General features: G+C 46.0%; 1 protein-coding gene and 1 long non-coding RNA gene across 2 annotated transcripts in view; both read left to right on the top strand.

Annotated features, from left to right (window-relative positions):
- Nucleotides 1-24,994, top strand: part of ABTB2 (ankyrin repeat and BTB domain containing 2) — a 186,371-nt gene that overhangs the window by 34,880 nt on the left and 126,497 nt on the right. The window lies entirely within an intron of this gene.
- LOC133226956 (uncharacterized) overlaps nucleotides 1-24,994 on the top strand; it is a 78,877-nt gene that overhangs the window by 33,566 nt on the left and 20,317 nt on the right. Inside the window, exon 1 of the long non-coding RNA XR_009729676.1 lies at nucleotides 1-24,994. This exon is cut by the window's left edge and continues 33,566 nt beyond it. This is a non-coding gene — a long non-coding RNA (uncharacterized LOC133226956).

The following is a 24,994-nucleotide window of genomic DNA, read 5'->3' as shown; positions in this document are numbered from 1 at the left end:
GACACATGGTGCTTGTGGAATAAGTACTTGGTGAAAGGAAGGTGAGTGAATGGGAAAGGCATTCAACTCAGTCTACCAAAAATGACCCCTTGGGTTTCTAGGTTGTACTCTGCTTTACAAAGAAAAGATTCTGCTGTAATGAGGCATGTCCATTCAAGTGACCTGTTGTCATAAATCTCTATATCTGTGCAGAGTTGCAACGGCCCATGGCCTTTCCAGTTGGGGAATCATCCAGGGAAAATTCGTTTCTCATCATCTGCTAGAGCTGCTTTAGTCACTGGGTACATTTCTATCTAAGACTCTGACTTCTGACATGGCTTGTCCAGGAAATGCAAAATATTTAAATGTTAGCTCAAGTCTAACATCCTTAAGAAAGAAAATCTGTTCCTTCATCCAATGAAAACATCAGCGCCTTCCAAAGCTAGAACTATTAATAATTCCTGTTTGGGTCACCTATGCACACACACAGGGAGGCTGAATCAGATCCAACTCTGTTGGTAGAGATCTCCAGGAAGAAGCTAGGTATTAAGGATAAAAATAAAATAAGTAATGTGTTAAAGGCTTTCTATGTTCCAGGTAATGGATTAAATGTTTTATGCCTATTAATTCATTGTAATGTACTTGCTCTGTAAGATCAAGTGTCTCATTTTCCAGATGACAAAACTGAGGCTTGGAGAAGTTAATTAACTTATCACAAGGTGATGAGTGATGGTGAGGGGATTCATGCCCAGGTCCAGCTAACTCCAGAACCCACCTTGTTAACCACTTCCCAAAGATGGCAGCATAGCAACTACTTGGTTTGTGTTGGCCATTCCCTTCTTGCCCAAAGCCCATCTTTGGCTTGGAGCTGTCTCAAATTTAGGTTTTCCCTGCCCTACCTCCTAGACACTGACCAGCCCAGGCGTCACCTGGTCCTGATTGGACCTGCGCCTCTATGACAAGGTTGTAAGAAAGCTCAAATGAGCCTTGGCTGAGGACTCTGTGACTTTCTCCACTTGGCTGTGGAATGACCACCTGATGTCAGTGGGATGGTGAGAAAGACGGCTTGAATCAAGGCTTCCTATCTGCCGGGCCCGGGCAGTAGAGCTACACTGCACTGCCTTGCTCCCTGCTGTGTGCTCCTGGAGCTTGGGGTGATCTCTACTCCGGTGGTGATCTGCTCCTCTGCGAGGCTGACAAGATGTCCCCAGCTTCAGGAGCTTTTGCCGTGCAGTGCTGGTATCTGACTCTGGAATGAGAGCCTGGGAAGAGGTGCCTTTGGCAGCTGAGCTGACTCAAGACTAATAACTGGGGCGGTCCTTTGAAAGGCGTGCCAGCTTCTTTCCTTGGCCACAAGATACTTGGTATTCCTCCATCAAAGCATCTTGTTTCTCTAAACAGTGGGGTTTATGGATTTCTCGAGAAGACCTGAGAGCAGCTTGTTGGATCCTTATCACATTATGGGTCACCTCCCAACTCAGAACACTGAGTTCTGACTCCTCAGCTGGCACTGAATGCAAAATAGTCCCCTGGGCTCTTGGACTCTCTATTTACTTGGTGACTCACAATCCAGAAAAACCACCTTCTTTCGGACTGCCCAGAAATCTAAGTTGGATTTTGATGACTGCTCCGTCCTGTTGTTAGTGGCTGAGACTCAGAGTCATGTCCTGGCCCCACCACCAGCTGACTTGAGTTATCTCTACCAGTCCCTTGACCCCTCAGAGCCTGTGTTTCCTTCTTGGGGAAATGTTGGGGTGTGACTTTTCTAGGTGGTCTCTGGTTACCTTTAAAATCAGAAATTCTTTTTTTTTTTTTTTTTTAATATTTATTTGACTGTGGTGGGTCTTACTTGTGGCTCTCAGGATCTTTGATCTTCCTTCTGGCATGCAAACTCTTGTGGCATGTGGGATCTAGTTCCTGACCAGGAATCAAACCTGGGCCTCCTGCATTGGGAGCACAGAATCTTAGCCACTGGACTATGAGGGAAGTCTCAGTGATTTTTAATTTTGTTGATGAGCTCTTCTTCTTACTAGTCAGGGCTGCGTGTGTCCACCCAGTCAGCACCTCCCCATGGAGCCACCTGTGGCCAAGTGCTGTCCTGGGAAGGAAGAATACAATATAGGGGAGAGGCCACATGTCCCAGCCCCCTTTCCCACAGGAAGACTGTAGTCTCTGGGGTAGACAGGGCTGTGAGCAATGCGGTAATGACTCTGATGACCGTCTGAGCCGAGGGCAGCAGAATCAAAGGGTAAAGTTTCCCTGAGCTAGGCTGTGTCAAGCTGAGCTAGAATAGAAACCAGTCTCATGGGTGACACATTTAAGCTGCCCAAGACGGATCATGTTTTATGAAACACCTGAAAATCCACTCTGCATAATCGAGGATTCTCCCCTACATTCCTCAGTGCAGTTGCTCCAGCTCTGTTGGTTCTGGAATTGGCTGCTAGTGGCAGAGAAGCAAACAGGCCTTTATGCCTCTCGTGCCCTAAGCACCTCCTGCATAAGAATTCTGGGATTAATGCTGATTGGGCCTGGGTGTTCTGCCCAGATCTTTCTATCCCTTGTGCCTTTCTGAGCTTCCCCCAAAGAGGTCATTAGTGTATCAAGAAACTGTGGAAACTATGTCATAAGCTGCTCACCTATCCTTGGGCCCTCTGCCCCATATCGGTCCTTGGTATACCCATCATAGGGGGTTCCCAGGTGGCTCAGTGGATAAAGAATCTGCCTGCAATGCAGGAGACACAGGAGACATAGGTTCAATCCCTGGGTTGGGAAGATCCCCTGGAGACGGGCATAGCAACCCACTCCAGTATTCTTGCCTGGAGAATCCTCATGGACAGAGAATCCTGGGGGGCTACAGTTCATAGGGTTGCAAAGAGTTGGATGTGATGGAGCATGCTGGACATATACCCATTATATGGTCAGATAGGAAAGGCCCAATCCAGCTTTACTTTTGGAAATGTTTTGTGTGTGGTTTTTATTGTTACAGTTTTGTCATATTTGAGCACACAGTGTGTTTGAAGAAACAAAACTACATCTGTGTCTATATATGTATATTCTGAAGCTCACAGATTATCTGTTAAATTGGGTTTTAGCAACCCAGTACCAGTGGAAATAGTAGCTTGGCCTTGCTATTTTCACCACTCTGGCCTAGTATGTCTGTAGTTGATGAAATATTTGTGGCAAACACATGTTTGCCCTTGGTCACTGACTTAAGCCTGTGGGTTTTAGGGGAGCAAATGAGAAGACTGTAGGAGTTAATCCAAAGAGTATCTTTGCTTCCCAAAAAGGATAAAAGGGAGCAGTTTGCAGCTTTTCGAATACTCATGTGACAAGTGCTCCTGTGAGGGGCAGGGTCTGGGGCTGACCGCAGAACACAGCCTCAAGTTCAGTGCCCTGGGTTGGTTTCACACCCTGCCCCAGGGCTCACCCTTTGGAGGCTGGAAGTCATTTCCATCCTGCTGGGCAGGTAAAACAGAATGCTGGCGACATTTTTAGCCCTGTTCTAACAAGTCCGGCCACTTGGTCCCAGAGTTGGTTCTGATCACGTCAAATTGTAGGATGAAGGAAGATTTTTTTTTTCCCTTCCCTTTGAACTTGAATTGCACGTGTTTACTTAGCAGCTGGACATGGGTTGGTTAGAAATTGCTGTGTAAGCTGGCCTGGGACAAATTATCCTACGCCACTGCGAGTCCCTTCTCTGTAAAGGGGCTGACCTACTCGGGGGTTTGGGGGTTCTGTCTGTGTGTCAGGAACACTGAGATTCTGCCACGAAAGATGGTCTAAACCATGCAGGGTAGCTGCTCCTACCTGGAAAAGAGAAATTGAATTTGAGGACATCTGTGCACTTAAGAACTGAACTCTTGGTGAAGAAAAGTCTCTGGGCCAAGGCCAGCCAGGGAGTCAGGCCCTCACTTGGCTGTGGGAGGGCTGTGATCTGGGGTTTAGGGGAGGAGGATGGAGCAGGAGGGAGCTGGGTGGTGGAAAAGGGGATGAACAGGAACCCAGAACTCAGCTCTGGAATCAGCCTAATTGTTTCCATTCCTCCTCTGAATTTTGGAGCTGTGTTCCCCAGAGCTTTTTGGAGTTTATTTCAAAATTTCCCAGAGATGCATTTTTGAACCCCAGGGAGCCAAACCCCAGACCCCTCAGGGCCTGGGGTCAGGAAGGGCCCGGACACAGGTGATTTCCGATACTCATTTCTCTCCGTCAGCAGAAACCAGGCAACCCTGAACTGGGTGTGTTTACTCAGTGAAATCCAGCAACCTCAGGCCCCTGGTTTTAATCAGGACACCGCTCGCTTTGTGGTAACCAAGGCTCCTCAGGCGTTGAGGCTCTGGTCCCACTTAGGCTTCCAAATGCCAGGCAGGCTGGTTTTTACAGATAGAGTGTCTGCTGCTCACGTGGCCTCCTGCGAACGCAGACTCTCCAGAAGACAGACTCGCCCAAGTGCAAGCCTCTTCTTAATGTGGAATTTCCAAGTCTTCTGGCCGGGAATTTTCCAGTCTTCCCTTTTTCAAAGGAGGGTAAGATAATACGTGGCGGCCTTTCTGGAGAAGTCATTTGGAGAGATGGGCTGGAACTTGGCAAAATGAACGTCGGGACCATTAGGGGGTTCATTAGCCTTGTAAACTCCATGTCGCCCTCAACTTCTCAGCACCAGCACCAAGAGGCAGGGCCGGCCTCATGGGTATACAGCCTGTGGGGTCTCAGAGGTCATGCACACTCAGCTCAGTGACCTGTCGTTGCTGTCTGAATTCTTGTGAAATACTTAATTTTTGAATGAGGGGGATCCCCATTTTCATTTTGCCCTGGGCCCCACAGGCACGTAGTCAGCCTTGTCAAGAGGGTTCAGGCTTCAAGGGTGGGTAGCTGGGATGAAGGCTGGACTCTGCCATTCATCAGCCAGGTGTCTTGCGCTAAGGCAACCCTGATCTCTTTAGCCTCAATTCCCTCCTTTCAAATGAGAACCACCTGGCACCTCTGCCCTAGAGCTGCTGGGGGAGAGAAGAGATTATACCCTGTAGCACTGAGCATGGTGTGTGGCATAGTAGGCCCTGGAAAGCACATATCTGGCCTGCCTTTCTAGTTATTCCTTTCTGCATGCAACAAGTACTATTGAATACATATGCTCTAGACTGAACTGCGAGTCCCTCCACTCCCAGTGCATGTGCTGAAGCCCTAACCCTTAAAATGACTCAATGTGGAGATATGGTCTTGAGAAGGTCATTAAGGTTAAATGAGGCCATGAAGGTGGGGCTCTCATCCAGTAGGACTGGTGACCTTATAAGAGGAGGCGGGGGGTGGGGGGGTGAGAGAGAGCTGATGAGAGACAGATACGGAGAATGAATGAGATGGAGGATAAGCGAGACCTGCCACGTGAGGTCACAGCAAGAAGACAGTCATCTGCAAGGCAGGAAGAAAGTGCTCATCAGAAACCAAACCCTGCTGGACTTTGATCCTGGATTTGCCAGCCTGCAGAACTGAGAGGGACTGAATTCTGTTGTCCAAGCCGCCTGATCTGTGGTGTTCTGTTATAGCAGCCCTGGCTGACTAATACAGCACATGTATGCCAGGCACTGGGTCAGACTCATTAAAGAAAACATACATGGTCCTTGCCTTCATCAGGACTGAAGTATAAACTCAGACCCCACCTCCGTCTCTGAACAGATTGCAGAAGTCTCTGTTCTGTCTCAATATTTCCAAGAACAGCTTTGAAGTCTGATGGGACCAGCTGGTCCATGGGACCTCAGGGCATGCGGAACGGCTGTTCATCCAGCCTTCCCTAGCCCTCCAGGGTGCCCTTGCTGAGTTTGGGATGCTAGATATCCAAGAATTAAACAAAGCCATGTGCGTGGGACCATTCCAGGCAGTGTTTTCCACCGTCACTCTGTCGCTGGCGTCAGTCCCCTTTGCTATTGTAGATTCGGGGTCCGCTCTGTTTCTGAGCGTGTTGAGCCATTCATCCTTCCCCTTCTCCCCTTTACCCGCCCTCCCCTGCACTGTGTGGTAACCAGGTCGTGCCCTTGTGATCTGCCCGCAGCTTGGAGGAGAACTTCCTGAGATGGTGCTGGGGGGAAGTCCCTCTCCAAGGGCAGCAGGGGTTGCAGTTTTTCCATAGTGAATCTATAAATTCTTGCTACCCATCCCAAGGGTAATAAGAGTAGTAACAATTGCTAGCAACACTTGACGAATGTTATAGTAAGCAGAGGCACTGTTCTGAGTGAGGGCTTAACACATTTTGCCACAGAGAGTGAAGCCTTACTCTTAAGCCTGTTAAAGAGGAAGAAACAGGTAGATGAGTCCTCTCAGTGGCATTGCTCTCACTTACATGGGATGGCTGATATCATCCTGTGTGTGCGGTACCAGCTCCCCTGTCTCTTTGGGTGTTTGAGACAACTTCTCCAGACATGCACCTGTCAGATGCTGCTGGTCACAATGACGAGCTTGTTTATGAGGGAAAGGAAGGGCCTTGGCTTAACCAGGAAACACTGGCCCCACTGGGGCAAGAGGTGAGTGAGTCTCCCAGTGACCCAGGCTGCCGCTCAGGTGCTGGCTCGCCTTCTGAGCCAGGTGGCCTGCAAGGAGCTACCAGACACTTGAAAGAATGTGGTCAGACCACATCCTCCCCAGGACACAGCTGGTTTGCCCAGGAGCCGGCCAACAGGGCGGTCGTCTGGGAGCCGGCCCTCAGAGCAGCGCCTGTGATGAGCGTCTGGCCGTCCCTGCACTCCTTTCTCTGCCAGCTGCTTGGTCTCCAGAAGCTGAGCTCACTCCACAGAAGGCTCCAGAACCTCTTGAGCAAGAAATGCACACGGGCTCCAATATACATTGCCCTGCTGACAATGACAAGCTGCTATTAACCCTTTTGGTTCCTGGCCCGTTTCCAAATCAAGGGTATAGATTTGACTTGATTGTGCATCTTTCACTAGGAGAGAGTTTTTCTTTTTTTTTTTTTTTTTAAGAACACGGATTTTATAATCACTTAAGCTTGTGTTTGTGGCCCCATTCTGCCACTTGCCTGCCCTGTAATCCAACGCAAGTTCCATACTCTCTCAGAGGCCGTTCCTCCCACAAAATGAAAATAATAAAAGCTATGAGACAGGACTGTCAAGGGGACTGAATGTTATAATGCACGAAACATATACAATAGCTCATGGCCATTGGTAAGTGCTCAGTGTACATGAGTTGCTGCTGCAGCAAAGCATAGTCTGAGATAAAGGACTATTCTTGGGGAGGTTTATTTTTCTTAAATCAGTTGAGAGAGGAAAGGACAACAATGAGAACTCTGAGGATTGCAAACCACTTGGGAGCAGGGAGCGTTTTCGAGTGGTCTTTTTGGTCTAAGGTACTGAACACTGTACTGGAAACAAAAGCTGGAGACTTGGTTCCAATGTAGCAGATACTTGCTCAACCCTGTGCAGGCTGGAGAATCCCATGGACAGAGGAGCCTGGTGGGCTACAGTCCGTGGGGTCGCAAAGAGTCGGACACGCCTGAGCAACTTAGCAAGCATGCACGTGCAGTGTTTGTAGGTCACCACTGTCCCTCGCAGCAACCCCCTGAGGGCAGTCACCACCCCGTTAGAGCTCAGCACTCTTGCCCCATTTGCAGATTTGAACCAGAAGCTTCTGACCCTCAAGTCCGGTGTTTCTCGCTTCCGAGATCCTCTGAAAGTGAGTGGACAGTCCAGGTTCTCCTGGGATACCAGTGCTGAACCAAATAGGGGAGTGTTTACTGTCCGTCTGGATGTGTACCGTCCATTTGAAGATGCCCTTCTGGGCAGACCTACCTTTTGAGTCACTTTCTCTGAATGAACTGACAGAAGTCCTGTCTCAGCACAAGGTAGGGGTTGATTGTCCTTCCTTTATGCTTCCTCTCAAATGAGAAATTACCCTGAGACAGAAAGCTAGTAACTAGGGCTGCACTTGCTGAAGTTAAAGCTCCAGTACTTTGACCACCTGATGCGAAGAACAACTGACTCATTGGAAAAGACTCTGATGCTGGGAAAGATCGAAGGCAAAAGGAGAAGGGGGTGGCAGAGGATGGATGGTTAGATAGCATCACTGACTCAATAGACATGAATTTGAGAAAACTCCAGGAAATAGTGGAGGACAGGGAAGCCTGGAATGCTGCATTCCAGGGGGTCACAAAGAGTCAGACACAACTTAGTGACTGAACAACAGTCACACCACACCTCTCAACACGCCCTAAGTCATGTGTTTAAATAATTGCATCCCACTGGGAAAAAAACTTAAAAAAAATACTCAGCCCTGGAGAATGATGTCAGCTATTACCCTTAGAGAAACATTTTCTGTCCTCAGTTAAAATGTCAGTGGCAGCTCCAGAATTTCTACTTAGGTGAGGTCTCAGCCTTAACTTGGTTTTAGGGTGTGATTGAGGGATCGGTGTGAAGCTTGTGTGCATTGGGAGCCTATAGTTTTCTTTCTTGGTAAATCAGTATGGGTTGGTTTGGAGCTAAGGAGAACCATGAGGACTGAGGCCTTGCCCAAGCCACTCTGAGACTCGCATGATTAAGCTTCGCCTTTGGTATTTTTAGACCTCTCGGCAGCAGATAAATTTGGAAGCACTTGCAGTGTGCCTCTCTGGGTCTGTAGCCTGGAAATACTGTGCTGCTGTCCAGCCTCACTTCACAGGTCTCCACTCTCAGGCACAAGGCAGACCTTCTGGGGCCTGACAAACCAGGGTGTGCGTGAGGCCTGGCTGGGTCCACTGACCCAGGCTGACAGGCAGAGTTAGGAAACGATTCTTCTCGCAAGACAGGGGTGTGAGATGGGGGTGGGAGCAGCAGCTAGGGAGAGGAGCAGGTTTGGGCCATGTCCAGAGTCGGGTGTCTGTGACATATTTAAGTCAAGCTGTAACTAACAAGTTGAATCTGCAGATCATGCCTGGAAAAGCGTCAGCATTTAGATGAGCCACATTTAAAGGTACTTCTGGAGTCCATCCTGGCTCTCAGCCCTTTCTGTGCTTTATCTCATTTCACTGACGAGCATCAGGCACTCATTGTGCTTATCCCCCTTTTAGTAAAGAGAGTGGAGGCACAGTTCCATGGAGGGAGGTACCTCTCACACCATGTGGTTAGTCAGTCTCCGGGTCAGGCTCACGCTCTTCGACTGTCAGGGGCAATTCAGATTTTGTGAGATCTAAAGTTTATTCCAGTTGAGAAAAAGAATCCAAAATTGCAATACAAGGAGAGACATAAAAGTAAATATTTATTTAGAATGAGAAAAATATTGCAACACACTTTTTTTTTTTTTTGGCCTGGCCACATGCAGCATGTGGAATCTTAAGTTCTCCAGTCAGGGATCAAACCTGTGCCCCCTGCATTGGGAGGGTGGAGTCTCAATTACCGATCCATCAGAAAAGTCCCCCAACACATTTTCAAAAGCTGACATGTGTCACAAAATCAAGAAAAATCATTTTATTAAACTGCATGGCAATTTCAACAATATTTTCCCCCTCCTTTTGGGGAGTTTTGGTCATCTTTGTATATGACAATGAGTAGAATATACTATTGCCTAGACAATCAATGCAATTTACTGTTTTCCATAAGAATATATTAACTATACTTGGAAATGACTGCTTACCAACCACTAAACTCAACTGACTGTCTCCCCAGCTCAGCTTCCCTTCAAGCAGCTCCCAGAAATGCGTTCCTGATGTTCAGGGACGTGTAAAGGAGGGTCAGTTGGAGTGGGGAGACATGGCAGCCCTAACTGATGTAGCTAACCTTACGTTACCTAAGCCCTAATCTTACATTGGTCACAAGTTATGAAAGCACATATTCACGTGAACACATTGCTAGACCCCCCTCAAGGTTTTGGAGGGGACTGCCACAAGCCCGAAGTTGAAACTGCCTCAGCGTTGCAGTGAATCTTCCTCAGCTTGAAATGTCCACCTAGGAGAACATAAGCTAAGCTGAGCTGAGTCACTTCAGTCGTGTCCGACTCTGTGCGACCCCATAGACGGCAGCCCACCAGGCTCCCCTGTCCCTGGGATTCTCCAGGCAAGAACACTGGAGTGGGTTGCCATTTCCTTCTCCAATGCATGAAAGTGAAAAGTGAAAGTGAAGTCACTCAGTCGTGTCCGACCCTCAGCGACCCCATGGACTGCAGCCTTCCAGGCTCCTCCATCCATGGGATTTTCCAGGCGAGAGTACTGGAGTGGGGTGCCATTGCCTTCTCTGAGGAGACCATAGGGGTGCCCATCATCCAGGGCACAGTCGTGTCTTATAAGTGCCCGAACTTCATCGTTAATAGTAAAACTGCTTAACTCTTGAGGGCCAGAGGCTTTTTAAAGCATTTCACACAGTTTTGTTTTCTTGAACAGACCGAGCAGAGCAGATGTGAGTGTTCTTGATGACTCAAGGTTGTCGTGTAGTATTTTTACAGCCCTGTGCTTGCTGTAAGGGAGTGATTCACTCAGGCACCCCAAGATGTGACCTGGGGTTGACTCCAATACTAAACAGCCCCACGTTCAGTCTTGTTTTACATTTTTTATACTAGCTTTCTCATTTTTCAGCCTTTATAAAGCTGTTAGCTACCATTTCTGGCTGCTGTGAACAAGCTGCGGTCTGAGAAACAAAACCAGCCAGCTTCCTTTCAGTTAATAGACTCTTTTGAATATCTGCTTGTGTCGGGTGATAAGCGGCTGGGAAGTGTACATGTACTGTATACTAATTGTTGTTGTTTAGTTGCTAAGTTGAGTCTGACTCTTTGCAACACCATGGACTGTAGCCCACCAGTCTCCTCTGTGCATGGGATTTCCCAGGCAAGAATACTAAAAAGAGTGGGTTGCCATCTCCTGTTCCTGGGGATCTTTGTGATCCAGGGGTTGAACCTGCACCTCCTGCATTGGCAGGCAGATTCTTTACTGCTGAGCCTCCAGGGAAGGCCACAGGTACTCACAGTGGTTAGTAATAGCATTCATGGATTGCTTGCTGTACACTAGGTGATCTCATCTCATCACATGTGTCCACTCAGGTCATCCTCATAGTCGTCTATGAGGTAGGTGCTGTTATTATCCCCATCCTGCCGGAGAGGACGCTGAGGCACAGAGAAGTAAAGCGACTTGTCCAGGGTCACAGAGCAAAAGGTGCTGGGCTGATATTCAGTCCCCGGCAGGTAGTCTGGCTCCAGAGCCAGTCTTAACCGCAGTGCCCCATGGCTCAGTGTATAATCTCTTATCTCACAATACCCTTAGAGAAAAGTTTTAGACTGTATTTTAAGAATAAGGAAATGAAAACTCAGAGTAGTGAAGTAACTTTCCTGACAACATCAAGTCCAAAAGACCCAGCTTTTTAATTTCACTGTGTTGTAACTCCTAGAGATTCGTCTACTGTGGAGCCAGACTTTAGACCCAGAGAGCATGATCTGTGTCCCCAAGGAAATCACACTCTTGAACATATGTGAAAGGAAAGAATTGTGGTGTGAGTCTGAAGAGCTTTCTCAGAGCCGTGAATGGGGGTCATGGCATTTCTAGAGTGTAGGCTCAATAGTTATAGCACACAGGTTTAGTTGTCCCGTGGTATGTGGAATCTTCCCAGACCAGGGATCAAACCCATGTCTCCAGCATTGGCAGGCAGATTCTTAACCACTAGACCACCAGGGAAGTCTGGTTATGGCATTTCTGTTGATAGCTTAGACTCTTTTCCATCGTTTCCTGATCATGGCTGGGTGCTGGATGGTGAAGACTGCTGAAGAGCTGGGTTCTAGGTACGTGGGGTGTGGAGTTATGCAAGAGTTTTAGGGTGTACAGGTAATGTGGGTCATGCACATGAGGAGATTAGGGAAGACAGAGGGATAAATGTGTGACCTGGGTGAGAGAACAGCATTAGTCATTTCTTGGTCCTGATCTTGTGGGTACTTTAGAGAAATGACCTAGTTGTTTTGAACTTCTGTTGGAGACCCTTTTGAAGCAGAGCGAGCATGGGATGCTGTCACACTGTTCTGGCAGCACCAGGAGGAAGTCTGGGGGATGATACCTGCTGACTCGGGATGTCATTGTAAGAGTTCTTAGGCTACCAAGCTCTGAATAAGTGGATCATTCAGGGCTGCCTATAGGAAAGTCGATCTCACTCTCAGTGGCCCCGTAGAGTCCTGATTAAAGCTTTGTTCTGCTTTTTTCTTTTTTTTTTTTTTAAGTCCTCTCTCATCTTCTCATGCTATTAACATGTTAGTTGTCATTTATTGCTGTGGCTGGAAAACTAAGCACACAAGCTGTGAGTCAGTCATGAGGCCCTTCTGAGTGCTCCTATGTGTTGAGCTCATCCAAACTCTCATATAGCGAGACTTCCTAAATATTATAAAGTAGTATTTATTTATGAAAAGGAAAAAAAACAACTAAAGGAAACAGTTCACCTTCCGGTCTTGTTTTCCCTGAAGAAGTACTTTTGAACCACATGGCAAAAGGCAGGGACACAAGCAAATGATGGAATGCCTTTTAAAAACAGTCTCCCAGATGTGTGCTGGGGTCCAGGTGCATTGAGCTTATCCCCGTGTGGGGTCTACAGTGTTGAATAATGAGAAAATTAGTTTAATATCATGCAAATATTTATCCATCGTATGAAAGTTATTTTACTCACAGCATTGTTATACTTAGTGCGCTCTGGTACATTATAGAATTATTTTTCCCTCTAATAGTGAATCCAAGTTGTTTCGCTTTATTTAAATGAGATTTTACTGACTCTCAGAAGTAAATGTAATTATATTCCAAGTACATATATTTACCTTATAACATTAATATATCATTAATTATAATTGTATCACAAGTCAACATAATGTAAAAATAAACATTAGATAACATTACTGTGTCAATATGCACTTTCTTGAGAATGGCGGTCTATTTTTTCAGCTGCACTGTGCAGCATGCGGGGATCTTAGTTTCTCAGCCAGGGTTTGAACCCATGCTTCCTGCAGTGGACGTGCAGGTATTAACCACTGGGCCACCAGGGAAGTCCTGGCAGTCTTATACAGAAGAATGTCTCTCATGTTAGGTGATACATGCTAAATTATCAGTAGAGGAAGCCGAGTGTCTTCACCTTTCAAATGGTTCAGCAAAAGAGGAAAAGTAAACATGGTAACCTATTAACAACTTGTGAATCTAGGTGAAGGGTATGTGGGTGAAGTAACATTCTAGTCCTTTTGCCCCATCCTTTAACTGTCTCTGAAGGCAGAAATCATCATGAATGAAATATACTCAGATAGCAGGTCTTTATCATAAGCCTCCTCTTCTTTTACTTCATTCATTTCCGGTGAAGCCTCAAAGCCACCAGAAGAATATTCATTTATGTGACTTGCAAGATTATTTTCTGCCAGGAAGGCAAAAAAAAAAAAAACAAAACAACCAACTGCTCTGTTGACTCACCTTTTCAGTTTGCTGGAAAAGAGGTCCATGTGGTATTACTACTTCAGTGGTGATGCTTTTGTGAGTATCATGTCAAATGTTGCAGGGTGTTCTTTTTTGGAGAGAAGACAGCTAAGTGCGAGACAGATCAGCTTGTCTGATAAAGGCTTCCCCTCTCGCATGTTTCAGGAAAACACTGCCATTAACCAATGGCCCCAGAGGTCTCTTGGGTGTGTCGCTGAGTTTAGTGTGGAGACTTAGACGTTTTGATTTTAACTTGCAGATGCAAGGAGCTCTTCCAAATCAAGTGCAGCAAAGCCCACGTTTTCTTGAGCCTGAGATGGGTGTTCCGATATGGGTGCTCTGCAGTTAGTCCTAACTCTGCGATGGCACCCCACTCCAGTACTCTTGCCTGGAAAATCCCATGGGCGGAGGAGCCTGGTAGGCTGCAGTCCATGGGGTCGCTAAGAGTCGGATATGACTGAGCAACTTCACTTTCACTTTTCATTTTCATGCATTGGAGAAGGCAATGGCAACCCACTCCAGTATCTTTGCCTGGAGAATCCTAGGGACAGGGCAGCCTGGTGGGCTGCCGTCTTTGGGGTCGCACAGAGTCGGACACGACTGAAGCAACTTAGCAGCAGCAGCAGCAGTAGATGTCTCAGATGCTCTCCCACGAGTCCTAACCTTACTCAGGGGTGAGGCTCTGATGTCAGTGGACACAGCAAAGTTCATTCGTGGCCAACATTTTTCTGCAGAAAATTTTTTCAGTGGCTTGGAATGTATACTACATGCTGCTGCTGTTGCTGCTGCTAAGTCGCTTCAGTTGTGTCCGACTCTGTGCAACCCCATAGACGGCAGCCCACCAGGCTCCCCCATCCATGGGATTTTCCAGGCAAGAGTACTGGAGTGGGGTGCCACTGCCTTCTATGGTATACTACATGAGGCACCTGGAAACTGGACCAACAGGGAGCACAGGTTCATGGTCCTGTCCATGTTCACCCTGGGGCCTACGCCCTTTGAAGGGGAGGGCAGTGCAAACGCCCGTCCACAGAGCCTCTGTGGCCATGTGGTTGGTTAAGAACCCTCTGCAATTGCATTGCTGGGTTCAAATCCTGGCCCCGCCACCTCCGATCTACGTGTCCATGGACAGGTTACTTGACCTCTATGTTGTTTTTTCGTTTGTGAAATGGGAGTCATGCCTACCTAATAAGTTATTAGGAAGATTAAATGAACTCACATATACGAAGTGCTTGGAGCAGTGCTGGCTCCCCGTTAGATTCATGTAAGTATTTACCACTAGTGTTGTTTCCTTCACGTGTTTATATTTGCATTCATGTATGTTAAATGCGTTTAAAGTGCAACTCCACTGAAAAGGATAGAGTGTGCACTGGCGCTAGCAATTGAAAATGAAAGCATTTGATCTCTTCCTCCTCTCGACAGGAAACTTGCACACCATGCCACTCACATCTTCCTTGCAGTCGATTCCTGTCGCCTTGGATGTAGGGAGGCTGTTTCCAATCCTCTTATCATGGTGACAGTGCTTGACTGGTTGATAGAAAAGGAAGATGGAGTTAAAAAGGAAACGTTTGTAAGCAATCCTTGGTTGACGGTTGGCTGGCTGCGGTTGGGTGCCACTCCGAGGAAACACTCAGCACAGGAAGTGACCTTTGCACCCCTTCCTGTGGCTCTCCCTCTTGACCAATGAAGTGAGTTGACACTGTCATATTCATAAATACCACAGTCCAGTAAGATTGTGGGGAAGGCGAGATGCTAAGTGTGTGGTTTGTCTATTTGGGAAAGACCTGAGAAAGTGTCCTGGGGCCTCTGCCTGAAATCAGAGGACAAGAAAGTTGAGAATGAAACCCATCAGGAATATATCTGCCAGAGACAGGAAATTGAATTGGAGGTGCCTTATCAGATGCCCATCTTAACCCTCAAAGAGAAGCACCAACAACCCAAGATACAGATCCGCAGATAAGGTTCCATTTACGACTGGAGGCTTGATAGCTCCAGACCCCTGGGTAGCTTAGAACCCCCTGGTGAATCTGTAATGTGTCTGGGTAATAAACCAACTGCCAGAAATGTCCCAGCTCTCCTGATTGGGGCTCTGAGTACCAGGCTTCAGTAGGTCTGGTTTCTGAGGGCTGGAGGCTCCATAGCATTAGCTGGTCACAGGGAGCATCTTGCTTTGCTTGCTGCCCCCAGATTTTCACAAGCACTGGCACAAGTTGCTGACAGAAATAGCAGGCAGGCCAAGTTGATTTCAGGCCTTGGTAATCTTTCCGGCTGTAGTCAGCCCCTCTCTGGGGCGTGGAGAATCAGCAGGCCTTCTCACGCCAGAGATGTTTATGCAGGAATGCCTGTTGTCAAGTTTCCCCGGTAGAATGTCCATTGACAGGTTTGAATTTATCTAGGTTTCCGATAGGAAGGTAAGAGTTTAATTTTAGTAAAATCAGGGAGAGATTTTGTATTTTTGTTATTGTAGTAAAATGTACATAACAAAATTTAGCGTTTTAAACATAAACATTTTCAGGTGTACAATTTGGTAGCATTAGGCGCACTCAATGATGTACAGCTGTGACCACCATCCATTAAAAATTATATTTTTGATGGACGCCTCATGGCATAGGAAAATGCTCCCCAAATGTCCATAGATGGGAGACAAGAGGGCAGAGACGGGACCCTGTATGCTGTGGTCCACTTCTAGGAAAATATACATGAATGTCTTATGTATGAAACTAGGCCAAAGTGTTATCAGTGATTATCTCAGGATGGTGGAAACACACGTAGTTTTTGTTTTCTTCCCTATACTTTCTGCGATTTGCCAAATTTTATGCCCTGAGCATACAAACATGTTGAAATGTTTTCTAATGTTAAGGGTTCCAGAGTGAGGAGAAACGGAAGACTTCTGAATCCTCAGAGGTGGATCCCTCTTTGGGTTGTAGACAGAGAGAATGGTGCTAAAACATACGTGTGCAACAAAGTTCACAGGCCTTTTCCCCCTTCTCTCCCTTTCAGCTTTGAGGCTAGGCCTTCATGCTCTGCTGGTTGATGTGATTATTCCAATTTAAGCTTGTTTATGCTAACTTTTTTTCCCCTTTAGATTTTTTAAACTTGAAGTACAGTTGATATACAGTGTTATATGTTACAGGTGTGCAACATGGTGATTTTCACAATTTTTAAAGTTATACTCCATTTATAGTTTTTGCAAAATACTGGCTGTACTTCCTACATGGTAAAGTATATCCTTGTAGCTTATTTTATTCTAGCTTTCTGATGGACAGGAAATGTACACAAACCAACTTGAAAAGTTTATGATTCACAGTCATTTCATGAGAACGGAACACACGAGAAAGGCAGAGCAAAGGAACGGAAACAGAAGGGTGGAAAGAAGCACTTAGTCCTCATGGGGCTGTGGCAACCTCTTCTCGTTGGTTACCTTTGTTGAACACCCAGAGTTTGAGCTCATTCCCCACCCCCAATTTTCTTTTGAAAGAAAGGATGAAAAAGCTATGAGGCGATGTATGAGCTCTGATTATGCCCAATTACATTTGGCAAGCCCAAGACCAGAATTAATGGGACCGGATTATTCTTCAACGCGAGATGCCGTGTTGCCCAGCCTAACGATTTTAGCTCTGGCCATGCCGTAGATCGTCAAACAAATTAATAGCATGCTAATAGGTGCCTTTCAGGCTTCTCGTTTATATTAATGAGTTCCACTCCATCCAATAACCAGTGATTTATAGCTTTGGAACTTAGAGCCTGGCTATAAAGATTGTCTTTTTGTCACTGTTTCTGGGGTGGGGCAGCCAGCCTAACAAGCTAAATGGTAGGGTTTTGTAATTGAATTCTAAAACGCGGAACGCCTGATGCGAGAACATTTCATTCTGATCATGGCTTGGGAAATTGAAAAGCCTTCAGTGTGTCTCCCACCACCCAAAGCTGAATGCAGTCTGATTCGGGTTTCCGTGACTTGTGAAACAAGAGTGTGACATGATTCTTAATGTAGGGGTATTCATGCTGAGCTAGCATGGCAGTTAGATTCAGTGCTCCTCTAAAGAAAACAATGTATTTTTAAGAGCCATACAGGAAACCCCTTCCTTACCTTGGAGGTGCAGGCATCCATCACCTTCAACCCCCATCCCTCCCTGCCCACCCCTCATGAATAAGAGGCAGGGAGCGCTAACTGGGTGCCAGGCATTGCGTGTGCTAAGTCACTTCAGTCGTGTCTGACTCTGTGCAACCCTATAGACTGTAGCCCACCAGGCTCCTCTGTCCATGGGATTCTCCAGGCAAGAATACTGGAGTGGATTGCAATTCCTTTCTCCAGGGGATCTCCCTGACCCAGGGATTGAACCCATGTCTCTTATGTCTCCTGCATTGGCAGCTGAGTTCTTTACTACTGATGCCACCCAGGAAGCCCGTTGGGCACTGTACCACCTACCTTATTCTTGTCTCATTTAACCTTTCCAATGACTCTATGAAGTAGGAAGTAATATTATTCCCATTTCACAGAGACAAAGCTGAAACACAGGGGTTAAGTAGCTGACCCCAGATCTTTGAGCTGGTGAGTGGTAGAGCCAGGATGCCAACCTTGGCCATACTCTGCCACCCTGCCCAGATGGCCCTGCTTCTATCTTCCTTCTGATGGAAGAGCCATGCAGAGTGGGAGCCCCAGATGAGCCCACTCTTGACAGGAGGACCTAAAGTAGCTGCTGTCAGTTTGAGCCTGGGAAAAATAATGCCAGTTTCAAATGGAAAGGCCCATCTCCTAGGCTCAGGCAGGGTTCATTTGCTGGCCAAAAACTCCCACCAGGAACAGTGGGCTGGCAGGTCCCTGGTGGACCTGGAGCCTCCCTGGGCTTTGCAGACTCGGCCTTCATTGTTTTCCATGAGGGTTACACGGTAACTTCCCAAACACATGGTCCTTCTAAACCAGGGAACCCAATAATACCCTCAGAGATCTTGGCTCAAACATCACAGGAATATCTTGCTTAAAAGATTTTTTTTGACATCAATTTAGGTTCACTTTCTCTTGTCCATGGCCACTGTCTATAGCCATGTCCTAGAAACAATCTGAAGACAGCTTCTTTTTTATAAGCAATCATCTGGAAATTTAATTGATGTGCCATTCCTGCCCCCTGGTCCAAACCCTTGCCCAGTCCAGTCTCTTTACCTGCTTTGATTCAAAGTCTTTTAGTTCTTCCTATTTTATAATCACCAGCCATTCCAGAAAAACATCTGCTAAAAAGATTCATCCACTGTAGTGGGAATTAAGTACATATTTTAACTTCAGACAATTTTACTTAATGTTTTCTACATTGCACAGAGCAGAGGATTAATGCAAACGTCCCTGAGAAGCTTCTATGAAACGTTAAGCTGCGTCTTCAATCACTCAAACCTTTCAAGGACCAGAATTTGAAAGAGAGTGAAGAAGCACCAAGAATAAAATTAGAACAAGGATCTTTATTAACTTAAACATTTATGCAGGTCCAGTTGTGTGTAGGAAACTCTATAAACTTTTTTGCTTTGGTGCACCCAAGCCGAATGCTGTGCTTTTTAATGGAAAGACCAGAAACTAAAATGGTTTTTTAAAGTAATTGGTTTAAAAGAGAAAAGAAGTGAGATTCCACACCCCCCCAATTATTTTTCTGTAATCTTCTGTATTTTAAAGGTAGAAATTAAGACCTGAGTTTTATGCCAAACGTCCGCCATGAGTGATTGAGTCTGATCGGTAATGTGGTGGTGAAATGTGAGCATGTGTTTTATGATGTATGTTGGGGTGGTTGGTAGCCAGGAGTCCTGGGTTCTGGTTCTATTTCTTACACACCATGTGTGATCTTGCGTAAGTCATTTAGCCTCTCTGAGTCTGAGTGAGATGATAAAAATAGGACAAATTGTCTGTTTACACTCAGCTTGAAAATTCTCTAGCGTGGTTTTGTTTTCACACTAAGATATTCTTCTGCTCAACAGCACATGAGAACAAGTTACCAGAATTTGGCCGTCTTTCTTTAACTACTTAAAAGACTGGAGAGAAAGAATAAGCACAAGATACAAAAGCTTCAGAGGGGCGGGGACGTTTAAGGAAAAGCAAATATATTCCTAAATTCACAGAGCATTTGCTGTGTGCCAGATACAAGGGTAACAAGTTGAGATATAAAATGAATGTATACACAAGTGGCTAAAGCTAAATCTTATTTTCCTTAGCTAAATACTTCTACAAAGTGCATTTTTTGTTTGCTTTTTTCTTTTCCTTCCTTTGCATAATATGCCATATACACAAAGCTAAATAGTATATATGAATAATAGCCTAACTTACTAAAAGTCTTCTTCAAACTCATTATGAATGGTGGTAAATTTTTCAAGATCTTTGAGAAAGTTATCCAGAAATCCAGGGCTTAAAAAAAAAAAGCTCTTTTCCATCTTGCTGTATGGAAATCTGCATGAATCTGGAGTGCATTACTGTCCCTACAGCCTTCTGAATTCATGGCTATTTCTTTCTTTCACAACCTGTATACACAGAGTTTGGATACAGGTCAGGACTCTCCTTTGTTCCTTATTGTCATTTCCAGACCATTTCTCCCTTATTTTCTCCTGAAAAAGAAAAGAACATCCAGTTTCTTTGAAGCATATAGCACTTCGGGTTATGTCACCTGCTTTCCCTCCTTCAATTCTATTTATGTCTTCAGACCCCACCCCAGCCTCACTGCCTCTCTCTCTCTCGACAGTAACTCCGCCTCCTTGTGGGCAGCTTTAACACCCACAAAGGATGCTGGTTCCTTCACTCCCTCACTTCCAACGGTCTTGCCCTTTATCTGACTTCAGTCACCTACTCCCAGGGTCAGACTCAGGGCTTTTTAATGACCAAGAATACCTACAACATCTCTGAAATTATCTTTTCAAGCTTCCTTCCCCTGACCACCGTGTCCTGTCTTTCTAGCCTCAGTCTCTTGGTCCTAACACTCAAGTGATTCCTCCATCCCAGGAGGACCTCCAACCCATATTGACTGCACTATGAACAGCCTTCACCCTTTTTCTCTCCCTACTCACCTGAGATTTCATCATCATAATTACTGCCTTTCCTTTCACTCTATCTTACACTCTCTGGAAAATGCGAACCCTGGTTGAACCCAAATTTGCCTTCTCCATGCCATCACCCAAGCAGCTGAACGTGGCTCAGAAGAATATGTACACACCATGATGATTAGATTCACGTTAAATTTATGGCCACATACTTCAGCTGAGCCTTCTGCTTTGCTTGGCACACCTACTACATTCCATAGTCAGTTCACTCTTTTATTTTCCCACACCTCCTCTTCTCTCTGAAACTTTAAACACCTACTCTCTTTCATGTTCAACTGCTGACTTTGTTCTATACGTCACTGAGAAAATGGAAGTCATCAGGAGGAAATCTCCTTATTTTTCCTTTGCCAAATTGAAGATCCCCCTGTGTCGGAACCTCTGAACCCCCACACTCTGCCTCGCCTCCAATGGTTGACCTCTCTCTCCTCCTAACTAATGCCAACCCTCCACTTGTACATCAGCGCCCCACCCCCTGTAGCCTATGGAAGAGCTTTGCTTCTGTGGTTCTACCATCTCTGCTGGGTCATTCTCATCAGCAGACAAATACACCATCTTAGATAAGTACCACCTTTAATTTTTTTTCTCTGACCCCTTGCTCACTGTCCCCTTCCATTTCTGTTTTCCAGTGTATAAGGAAACCTCTAGGAAGTACTGTCTGTACTTAGTCTTGTCAGTTTCTCAGTTCTCATTCTTTGTAGGACCCATAGCAAGCAAGATCAGAGAAGGCGATGGCACCCCACTCCAGTACTCTTGCCTGGAAAATCCCGTGGATGGGGGAGCCTGGTAGGCTGCAATCCATGGGGTCTCGAAGAATCGGACATGACTGAGAGACTTCACTTTCACTTTTCACTTTCATGCATTGGAGAAGGAAATGGCAACCCACTCCAGTGTTCTTGCCTGGAGAATCCCAGGGACGGGGAAGGCTGATGGGCTGCCGTCTCTGGTGTTGCACAGAGTCGGACACGACTGAAGTGACTTAGGAGGAGCAGCAGCAGCAGCAGCAAGCAAGATTCCGCAGCAGCACCCCATTGGAGTTGCCTTGTTAAGGTATCAGCAACTTCTGCCTTGTCAGACTCTGATCCCTTCTTAGTCCTCATCTTACTGGCTCTCTCAGAAGCATCATTTTTTTTTTCTTTTAACTTTTATTTTGACAAAATTTCACATGTAGAGAAAACGGCAAGAACAGAATAAAAAATCCCCATACATCCTTCATCCAGATCTCCGGCTGTTAATTAATGTTTTACCACGTTTCCTGTGTCCTTACCTCCGTCCGTCTCACTGTGCATGTGTGTGCACGCACACATGGAGATTTCTTTCCCCACCTTTTGAGGGTGTCTCGGCAACATTTGATACAGCTGGTTACTCGTTCCTTCTTGAAACAGTTCCTTCCCATATGGCCTCTGGGGCCCCACACTCTTGCCTCACAGTCCCTTTCGTGAGTTCTTCCTCCTCCTCCTCCTGAGGGAGCTCTCTGGCACTAAGCCCTGAGACCTGATCCCTGGGGTAATTTCATTTGGTTCTGAGATCTCATTTTATACCTGCAGCCTGGACTGCTTCCCTCACCCCGGACTCTCCTTCCTCCATCAAATGTTCCACACCCAAAACTGAGGTCCTGATTTCACCTTCCCAGACCCTGCCTCCAGCCCAGGGCCTCCCTGTATCAATGGCACATTCTGGTCTCACTGCCAAAACCCCAGCAGTGATGCCCCATTCTTCTTTCTCATCGCACAGCCAGCCCATCAGCCAGCCTCTTGGCTCTGCCTTCAAAGGATCGTCTGTCTCCTCTGGTCTCTCTCAGCTACACCATGTCTTCTTCCTCCTCCACTGCATCCTCCTGACCTGTCTCCCTGCCCCCACTCTTGCTCCCTGGAAACCAGCTCAGACCATGGCCCTCCACTGGCCACAGGCTTCTCCTCACACTTTGAATAAAATCCAAAGTCCTTCGGTGACCTCTGCGCCCTTTGTGATCTGGCCCTTGCCTTCCTGGGTGACCCCTTTGTTACCACCCCTCAGGGCTGTGTGTGTGCTGTTACCTTCACTCAAGAGGCCCCATGCCAGGCTCCCCTTCTTGGTGGCAGGTCTTGGCTTCACTGCCACCTGCTCCAGGAAGCCTTCCTTGACCTCCCCTTAAGAGAGCTCCATGCTCTCATCCCTTCCATTCTTTGTCCGCTTAATTTTTCTTCGTTTCAGCAGCTGCTAACTGCCATATGTATTTGCTTATTGTCTATCAGACCCTTGAGGTGAAATGTTGCTCTGTTTACTAGCAAATGCCCTGGCATGTAGAAATATTCTGTGTTCCAGAGGAGTGAAGGCAAATGACTGACTGGTCTCTGAGAAGAGTAACGACCAGCGACCCTGGCCTGGTTGCCATCTTCACAGACCATGACTAAAAATATCCTCAAGGAAACTGGCTGGTTTCAGTCGAGGCTAACGTTTTACCAATGCAGAGTCGGAAAGATCATCTTTGTGCCACAAGACATGTAGATTCTTGCAGCTGTTTTAAAAAGTTTCCAAGTAAGTCTTCATTAAATTGTTCCCAGTCCTCTCTCAGAACGCTGTGGCTTTCCCTGCCTTCATTACTGGGGAGGGAGTGGGGTTATTGGATGAACAGAAGGAATCCGGTGGACTTTAGATAAGGCTTCATGCAGATTGAAGTATCTATTTGCTTTAAGGCCTACTTAGATGTGCCTCCCACCTTCCCCAGTTCATTAGATCTAGAAAATATATGGACTGGGGTTGGGACTCAGCAAATTAGTATTTATGGCCTAAGTTTTAGATATATAAATCAGTCGAGCTCAGATTCCTACTGCATTCATTTCAATGTACCTTTTTGTTATTTGTGTAAGCCACTCTAAACCTTGGAAAAAACCCAACTCTAGTTACTAGTAGGGATGGTGCTGTGCGGACCATTTTGCCCAACTAAAAGCCCATTTGCATTAAATAATATTAAAAACAATTTTCGAAAGCAGATATAATCAAGATCAGCTAATGAAACAGTCTTCAGTCCCATGTCCCCCCACAGAGAGCATGGAGCCATCTCTGTCTCAGCCTGTGATCTGACCAAGCGGATCCACCAGTTCTGCAGCCTGTGTGTTCAGCCAACAAAGGAGTCTCCAGCTCTGGCTCCCTCCAGGCTGACAGTGTGCTTACAGACCCCTCACCCGCCAGCGAAAGGCTGGCTGGGAAGCAGAAACTGGTCCACTCGGGATGAAGACATCAAAGCAGATTCTGATCCAATTAGAAAAAGATACTATTGTCCTCTGAATTCCCAAAGTTAGCAGGCTGTTATGAACACTTAGCCCGTTTCCTTGGGGATTGCTGTGGCATTGACTTAGATCCGAAGCTCATTGATATGCACACATCTCAACAGACCCCAGTCTCTGCTGTGTGCAGGGAGCCTGGGAAGCCCGGCACCACAGCTTCCTTTCCACTCGCCAGATCAAGGTTTTCAGAGTTTGTATGGTGGCTGTAAAATGCTGTTTTTCCTCAGTTGGTCTTAGGTGAGTGTTAGTCTCTTGCGTCTTAGAAAGGAGAATATGAACACTTTATTAGAGAAAAAAATTTATAACTGTTTCCATTTATAGCACTTCAGAGAAGGAGCATGGGAAACAGTTTAAGCTGGTAATTTTAGCCATTAGTCCTGACTGTGGAATTCCCGGAGACACTTATCCATCTGTGTTCAAATCACAATTATTCTGCCCTCTCTGGCACACACTTTTCTTTTGTTCTACTTTTATTTCCCCCTCTGAAGCTTTTCTGAAGGCCGCCTGTCCTTGATGATGTTTAGATGATGTTCATATCTGCCATGTGTGACTGATGAGCTGCTTAAAATATCTTTCTTTGTAATAGGTGGCCACCTATTATAGAGAACTACACTCATCAAGTTTAGAAAGTGTTTTCCTGGGGTAACTTGGGTTCGTATCAATTGCTGAGGTCAGGGAGGAATTGGATATATTCTTGACAAGAGAAAGTTGAGTCTTCTCTGCTCCCAGTCCACTGTGTAACCCCTAACTCCAGCTGCCATCTTGCAAATGCAGATTATGGACCTTAAATGGGACTGAGCAAGGAAGGGTAGCTATTATATTTCCACCCAAATTCAATCTCCCTCTGCAAAGACACATGCCTCGTCCAGTCGTTTCTATACTTTAATCCTCTAATGATTTCACAATCATTTTGTCTATATCTAAATACCACATAACTACATTCTTCTACTCAATATTTCTCTTGAAATCAATTTTTTAAAATCCAGCTTTGTTCTAATACTATCCATAACACCGAGTTTTTGATGGGCTTATTGTTTTTTCCTAACACATTAAAATTTTCTGTTTCATGTTAATCCAAGTACCACTAAATTTCTCAGCACTGCAATTGAAGAAGTATTTCTTTAGTATATGAGCTGTTTTTCTGAAATAATGATTTAGATGTTACTTGGGGGAAATCAGAAAGTCTATGTTTAGACTATACATAGATGATAATCTCCATTCTGATTTCAGAAATGCAGAAACTCAAAACAAGGAGTCATGTGCATAAACACAATATCACTTCAGTTTAGTTCAGTCACTCAGTCGT

The sequence above is a fragment of the Bos javanicus genome, chromosome 15, assembly GCF_032452875.1.
Source record: "Bos javanicus breed banteng chromosome 15, ARS-OSU_banteng_1.0, whole genome shotgun sequence".
Taxonomy (NCBI): Eukaryota; Metazoa; Chordata; class Mammalia; order Artiodactyla; family Bovidae; genus Bos; species Bos javanicus.
Note: the sequence above shows the minus strand (reverse complement) of the source record. Positions and strands in the feature narration are given on the sequence as shown.